This window comes from Colobus angolensis, unplaced genomic scaffold (assembly GCF_000951035.1).
Source record: "Colobus angolensis palliatus isolate OR3802 unplaced genomic scaffold, Cang.pa_1.0 Scaffold28, whole genome shotgun sequence".
In the NCBI taxonomy this organism is placed as follows: Eukaryota; Metazoa; Chordata; class Mammalia; order Primates; family Cercopithecidae; genus Colobus; species Colobus angolensis.
The window spans coordinates 2,984,953-2,992,567 of NW_012116043.1; the positions used below are offsets into that span (position 1 = coordinate 2,984,953).

Consider the following 7,615-nt stretch of genomic DNA (forward strand, 5'->3'; position numbering starts at 1 on the left):
AGGAGAATCACTTGAACCTGGGAGACAGAAGTTGCAGTGAGCCAAGATCAAGCCACTGCTCTCCAGCCTGGGCGACAGAGTGAGATCCTGTCTCAAAAAACAAAGCAAAACAAACAAAAACAAAGTTAAACAAACATCCCAGAAACTATAAAGGAAAGGGAAGACATTTTACCTTATTGAAATCTTACATTGACATAGTAAATTGTATAAACAAAGTTAGAAGATGAAAGAATAGATGAAAAATACTGCAAAACATGATAAACAGCATCATGCTATTGGATGAGCAATTACAATTTGGTGAGGAAAACACAATGGGGAAAGGCCATGAAGAAATTAGTTGCTACCTCTAGGCCAGGTGCGGTGGCTCATTCCTGTAATCCCAGCACTTTGGGAGGCCAAGGCGGGCGGATCACAAGGTCAGACGAGGTCAGGAGTTTGAGACCAGCCTGGCCAACATGGTGAAACCCCATCTCTACTAAAAATGCAAAAATTAGCTGGGCATGGTGGTGGGCACCTGCAATCCCAGCTACTTGGGAGGCTGAGGCAGGAAAATCACTTGAAACCAGAAGGCAGAAGTTGCAGTGAGCCAAGATTGTGCCACTGCACTCTAGCCTGGGCAACAAGATCAAAACTCCATCTCAAAAAAAGCAAAAAACAAAACAAAAACTACATCTAAGGTCGAGTGCAGTGGCTCATACCTGTCATCCCAGCACTTTAGGAGGCCGAGGCAAATAAATCACGTGAGGCCAGGAGTTCGAGACCAACGTGGCCAACATGGCGAAACACCATCTCGAATAAAAAAATACAAAAATTAGCCAGGCATAGTGGCACACACTGGTAATACCAGCTACTCGAGGGCCTGAGGGATGAGAATCATTTGAACCCAGGAAGTGAAGGTTGTGGAGATCTGAGATCGTGCCACTGCACTCCAGCCTGGATGACAGAGTGAGATTCCCATCTGGAAAAACAAAAACAAAAACAAAAAAACCCTGCATCTGCATGGCTGGTAGATACCTGAAAACATGCACACCCTAGAAAGTGGGCAGGAGAAAAGCAAAGAAATAATTCAGTTCTACTTCCTACCCAACAGATTTGGAAAAATTAGGAATCATGGCCACACCCAGTGCTGAAATTATAAGGAAAAGAGCACCTTCACACACTGTTAGAGAATATGTAAGTTGCCACAGCCCTTAGAAAAAATCCAGCAATATTTATTGTTTTTTTCTTTAATGTATTTTTTCTGAGACAGAGTCTTGCTCTGTTGCCCAGGCTGGAGTGTGGTGGCGTGATCTCTGCTCACTGCAACCTCTGCCTCCCGAGTTCAAGTGATTCTCCTGCCTCAGCCTCCTGAGTAGCTGGGACTACAAGTGTGTGCCACCACACCCAGCTAATTTTTTGTATTTTTAGTAGAGATGAAGTTTCACCATGTTGGCTAGGCTGGTCTCAAACTCCTGACCTCAGGTAATCTGCCCACCTGGCCCTTCCAAAGTGCTGGGATTACAGGCATAAGCCACCACGCCTGGCCGAAAATCTAGCAATATTTAAAATAAACCAGGCATGGTGGTTTATGCCTGTAATCCTAGCACTTTGGAAGGCTGAGGTGAGAGAATCACTTAAGGTCAGGATTTCCAGACCAGCCTGGACAATATAGCGGCACCCCTGTCTCTACAAAAAGAAAAAAAAAAAAGAAAGAAAATAAAAATGTTTGCTGGAGGCGGTGAAGTATACCTGTAGTCTCAGCTGCTGGGAGGCTGAGGTGGGAGGATCGCTTGAACCCAGGATTTGGAGGCTGCAGTGAGCTATGATCGCACCACTGCATTCCAGCCTGGGCGACAGAGAAGTACGTTTTGAAAAGTATCCATGCCCTTTGACCCTGCATTGCTCCCTGTGGAAATCTGTCCCATCGAGATACCGGCGCCAGAAGGCAAGGAAAGTGCATGTAACGGATGACTGACTACAACACTTCAGTGAGAGGAAACAAAATTACCCGAATCGCAAGGAGGAATGGTAATAAAGCATGCTACCCCTGCGTTAGGAAATACTATGCAACCACGTCCAGAATTTGTCCTGAACTCCATCATGCTCGCACCTCCTCTGCCACACCTCTGGAGGAAGTCTCCATCAGCTCTCTGGGCGGTGGCTGCACCTCCTTCCCTGTCTCCCTACATCCACCCACGCCCAGGGTGTATTCTCCGCATGGCAGCCAGAGGGAGCCTTTTCAAACCTGAATCTGGTCCGGTTCCCCTGCGTCAGGCCTTCCAGTGTCTTGGAAGGTAAAGTTCATCCTCATTCACTAAGCTCCGGGGCAGGGCTTTCTTCCTGCCCCTTCAACACAGAGCGCCCTTTCTCCAGCCTCACGGCCTTGGCACCTGCTGTTTCCTCCGCTCCACGCATTGTTTCAGCAGGGGCCTCCCCTGGCAGCTAATCTAAAGCAGCCTCCACTCATGCACCCCTGAGTTTCCATCTCATCGCTATTCTTGTCTTCATAAAACGTATCGCTACTTGCTTATTGTTAAGTCTCCGGGACTAGACTATAAAGTCCAAGAAGGCTGAGAAAGCTTGCCTGGCCTGTCTTATCCAGGGATACCAGGGAACGTACACTTTACCCGGCACACAGTAGGTGTCAACGCGTGCACAGAACCTGACATGAGGACCCCAGGAGTTAATGAATGGTCAATTGCAGAACCTTTCTAAGGAATCCAGTGTTTTTCTATCTGTTTGATGAAACAAATAACTGGGAGTGTTCGTTTCAAATGGCATATTGCCGGCCCCGTGGCCAACCTACTGAACGCGGATCTCTGGTGGAGGGGCCCAAGGGATTTGTCAATGGGGCAGGGATGTACACTGGCGCAGGCCCTTCCAAGGGAGCTTTCTTCGCAGGAAGGTTGATGGGGTTCCCGGGGTCCTCTTCCCAATTTTCCTTTCTGTGTGACTGTAATTTGCAGGAAAAAGGCAGAAAGACAATCATGGAGATGCCGGGGATTGAACCCGGGGCCTCATACATGCAAAGCATGCGCTCTACCACTGAGCTACATCCCCTCGCCTTGATGCTCTTATTTCTGGGAACGGTGATACAGAGAGTGCCCTTCGCTCTGCTAGTTCAGGTGTCTTAGTTTCCAAACGTGCAGTGCCTCCAGCCACTCAAAGGGGCCTCTGCCCGCCCTGGGAAAGCTCGGAGACCAGGGGGCGCCGCAGGGAGCCCGGATGACCCGCAAAGGGTAGGAACGACAGCGGGAGAACCCTACGGTCTTAGAGACTGAGCTGCAGAAAACCAGCTACAGCTTGTCCTCGTTAGTATAGTGGTGAGTATCCCCGCCTGTCACGCGGGAGACCGGGGTTCGATTCCCCGACGGGGAGGCTGACAGAGTTGATGTTTTGAAATACAGAACGGGAAACCCTGTTGGCGATGCTTTACATTGTTCCAAAATATACTGAGTAAGTATACGAGGATGTGCACGTCCCAGGTGTGCCCGCAACACTGTGAATTAGGGCCTTTTCCAGGATTCGTTGCCCTCCAAGGAGAGCTGGGGGGAAGAAAAAAGGGGGTGCTCAGCAGTGTGCACAATAGGTTCATTTTTATGTCAAAAAATTATAGATACGCACACAAATATGTGAGTATTTTCATGTTTCTGATTAGCATCATGGTAACAACAGCAGCAGCCGCCGCCAACAATATATAGTTCTTAACATGTGCTGGGCAGTATTGGTAAGCGCTTTAGTGTTCACGCATTACATCCTCAAGCATCCGACCAACGTGCCGTTTTCTCCACACCAGACTGAGGAAATACAAGCACAGATAGAGGCTCCGTGGCCTGCCCAAGGTCTCATCAGCCACAATCAACTGTAGACACAGGGGGCCTTTGGGGAGAAGGACTTGGGTGGTGGGTGGGAATAACTCTTTGACTTTCCATTTCTGTACCTTTCTGGACTTTTGGAATTCTATTTTTTTCTCCCTTCTTTTTTTTCTGTCTTATTCGATTTTTATCAGAATGATACGTAGAATTTTTAAAAGTCAGATATAACTACTTTTGAAAATAAATGCTTACTCCCCGATGTCTCAGAGAAGAATTACCAATTAGACAAAAAGTTTCCTCAGCAAGGCGACTTTTACTTTCTGCAGAAAGGGTGGTGCCGGTCAACAATTCTGCCACGAGCATACACAAAGTAAAAGAGACATAAGAATATTTATTCCTTATGCATGAGGTCCCTATTGCTGTGTTTTGACTTCACTGACTGGAGCCAGACCTCACAATTTAAACTAAAACCCGATTAGCTAACAGTTCAAAACTTTTTAAAATACGTAAAGGCAGTGAGGAACAAAGGAAAAAAGGATGTTGCTTAGAAAGGACTTAGAAAAGTAATAATATTCCTAAGTAAGGGAGGAGTGTAGGCTGCAAGATGGGACATGCCTGGGTACGTCCAGCACGAATATTTTGACAAAGGTACAACGACATAGAATATACTACGTGCCTGTGAGCATGTTTAACATAGATACTAAAGTCAGAGTGTGCTTATTCTGTTACATTTGCTACCTAAGGCTTAACAGATAGTTATTACTATAAAATAAGAAACTTGAAGAAAATTAGTTTTGAGAAAAGATATCAGTAACATTTATGATTTAAAGGGGAAGCTTTGAAGAGGAACTCTTGCTTTCTACAATTCCTTCCCTTTTAATTTTTATGATTTTTCCTTTTTAAACTGTTTTAGCATGTTTTGGCTTAATTGTTCTACTTGAGCTTTTAAGAGGAGAAGTCTCAGAATAAGGTGGAGGAGAGTTAAGATAGGTTTTAGTCGTTTTGGTAAGAACTGTCATTATTAATTTTGTCATTAGCTTCCAGAGGCATGGTATAATATAACATCTGAGAAGGAGAAGTATACCTAATACAATAGTAATAGAAGTGAGAATTGAGGTTATTGTTTCCTTCCATTGACCAAACCATCCTCCTAGCCAATTTGAATAGAGTTACTGATTCTAGAATTTCTAGTTAGCTCTTTAGATAAAGCAGTGAGACCTTGTAAGGTTCTGGTTATACTTCCGTTAGGAGTAGTGTTATCTGGGATGAAGGTTGTAGACAACATTGGGTTTTAACTGTAACACAAGCACCACCTTTCTCAGTTAACACTATATTTAAAGCCATTTTATTTTCCTAGACCGTTTTACTAGTGGGTCCTAATTGTTCTGCTATTCCGTTAATAGCATCTTTAAGTATAGTTAATAAATTGCTGTTGATAGTAATAAATATAGTTTATCCAATATATATTCTTATTAATTGCTATTTGTGGGAGAAGGGATTTGAACCTCACAGCTATCTGATTTCTAGCTTTGAATTTATCTGGTATACCTCGTGGAATGTCAGTTGTACCTAAATGGTCTAAGGACCTAAAAGAGGCTTCTCTTGTTTTACGACGTCGTGCTTGCTTGTTTGTTTATTTTGTTTTGTTTTGTTTCTGGTTCATGAAATGCCAGGGTAAAAGGGGTAGCTAACTGAACTAGAGCACAAGTACCACTCCAATTATTTGGCAGAATGTCCAGTAAAGGTTCTCACAATACCACCATACACCCACTCCGGGATGAATAAGAAATAGCCATTGTCCATGTTCCAGGACATCAACCTAATTTTTATTTTAAAAGTCAAGGAAACGGCCGGGCGCGGTGGTCAAGCCTGTAATCCCAGCACTTTGGGAGGCCGAGGCGGGCGGATTACGAGGTCAGGAGATCGAGACCATCCTGGCTAACACGGTGAAACCCCCGTCTCTACTGAAAATACAAAAAATTAGCCAGGCGTGGTGGCGGGCGCCTGTAGTCCCAGCTACTCCGGAGACTGAGGCAGGAGAATGGCGTGAACCTGGGAGGCGGAGCTTGCAGTGAGCTGCTTTCCGGCCCACGCGTCCTCCCTCAGGCCCTGGCGGGGTCAACATTCCTGCCACGCCTCGCGCTGCTCAGTTGCGTCCAGGGGATGACCTTTTTCCTTTGCGCAGAGAAGGGGGCTTGAGAAACCCGAGCTCTGAGCCGGGTGGGATTCATTCATTCATGCATGCATGCATTCATTCATTCATTCATGCATGCATGCATGCATTCATTCATTCAGTCAGTCAGTCAATCAGTCAACAAATATTTGTCAAGCCCCTACAACATGCTAGGCACTCTTCTTGGTACTGAGGGACAGAGCGGTGCCCGAGGCAGACGAGGTTCCTGCTCCTCTTGCGTTTGTCATGCTAGCTGGGGAGACAGACAAGGAAAATGATAACGTTAACAATAAATAGTAAGTCCTGGGCCTTGTCGGGAAATATGATCAGAGAAGGCTTCTCGGAGGTCGTAGCCTTGCCAGAGGAGAAGGCCACTGCAAGCGGTCCCTATTGAACCTGCCTTCCCAGCGTCGGTGCCAAAGACCCGGGGCGACAAAACGATCAGGAGGATAAAAGAATGCTTTCTGCATAACGGCTGCCGAAATAGCTCAGTTGGGAGAGCGTTAGACTGAAGATCTAAAGGTCCCTGGTTCGATCCCGGGTTTCGGCAGTTTCGCTTTTCGTTCCTGGAGGGGGTAAAAGGAGGTGCATAGACGGAGCCGATTCTTTACAATTAATAAAAGGCTTTTACTTTCTATATTTAAGAAAGCCCCGAGCAGTGTCCACGAGGAGCCGGAGGGGAAGGGAACTCCCCCGCCAGTCACCCTTTGGGTAAATCAAATAAGGTCAAGTTTTTCCCGTCTCCACCTTCTTCATGTCTCAAATGCATTTGCTGATGCGTGTTTGTTCATTTTTGCTTTCTGTTTTTTAATATCTGCTTTCTGAACTCTCGTGGCAAAATCAAAGACTGAGCAGGAAACGATCGCCTGAAAATGGCATGAAGTCAAGTCGGACCTGTTGTTTTGTGGGAAACACAAGATATTTAATTCTTCCGAACCTGTTTAGGGAAAGCTACATTTACTTTAAGAAAGTGACTTGAAATCAGCTTCTCATGGGCGGTCCTCGTTAGTATAGTGGTGAGTATCCCCGCCTGTCACGCGGGAGACCGGGGTTCGATTCCCCGACGGGGAGGCTTGTGATGTTTTTTACCGTTCCTCTGTATTTTTCCTCACTCTTCCTAAGAATAATAAACTCTACAGGTTAACAGAATTCTGTTTCTGCGGTTGTCTGTGACCTTGCTGCGTGTCACACGGTTACAGAAAAGCAAGAAAAAGGCAATGCTCGCATGCGGAAGTGTTCATCCATTTCTTTCTTTTTTTTTCTGAGATGGAGTCTCGCTCTGCCGCCAGGCTGGAGTGCAGTGGCGCAGTCTCCTCCTCCTCCGTCTCCTGGGTTCAAGCGATTCTTCTATCTCAGCCTCCCAAGTAGCTGGTATTAAACAGGCGCGCGCCACCAGGCCCGGCTAATTTTTGTATATTTAGTAGAGATGGGGTTTCACCGTTTTGAAACAGGGGTTTCACGCCTGTAATCCCAGAACTTTGGGAGGCCGAGGTGGGCGGATCAACTGAGGTCGGGAGTTCGAGACAAGACCGACCCACACGGAGAAACCCCATCTCGACTAAAAATACAAAAGTAGTTGGGCTTGGTGGCGCATGCCTATAATCCCAGCTACTGGGGAGGCTGAGGCAGGATAATCGCTTGCACCTGG

The 7,615-nt window shown here is 46.2% G+C and overlaps 1 protein-coding gene and 4 non-coding genes across 5 annotated transcripts in view; 4 read left to right on the plus strand and 1 right to left on the minus strand.

The window, feature by feature from the left end:
- Positions 1–2,967: 2,967 nt before the first annotated feature.
- On the minus strand, positions 2,968–3,039 carry TRNAA-UGC. The gene has a single exon. It is a non-coding gene; the product is annotated as a tRNA-Ala (tRNA).
- A 246-nt stretch (positions 3,040–3,285) lies between these two features.
- Positions 3,286–3,357, plus strand: TRNAD-GUC. Its single transcript has one exon. It is a non-coding gene; the product is annotated as a tRNA-Asp (tRNA).
- A 2,513-nt stretch (positions 3,358–5,870) lies between these two features.
- UBC (ubiquitin C) overlaps positions 5,871–7,615 on the plus strand; it is a 16,132-nt gene continuing 14,387 nt past the window's right edge. Inside the window, exon 1 of the mRNA XM_011948413.1 lies at positions 5,871–6,014. The gene's annotated coding sequence lies outside the window, so the exon portion shown is untranslated. The remainder of the gene's footprint in view (positions 6,015–7,615) is intronic.
- TRNAF-GAA lies at positions 6,445–6,517 on the plus strand. The gene has a single exon. It is a non-coding gene; the product is annotated as a tRNA-Phe (tRNA).
- Positions 6,967–7,038, plus strand: TRNAD-GUC. The gene has a single exon. It is a non-coding gene; the product is annotated as a tRNA-Asp (tRNA).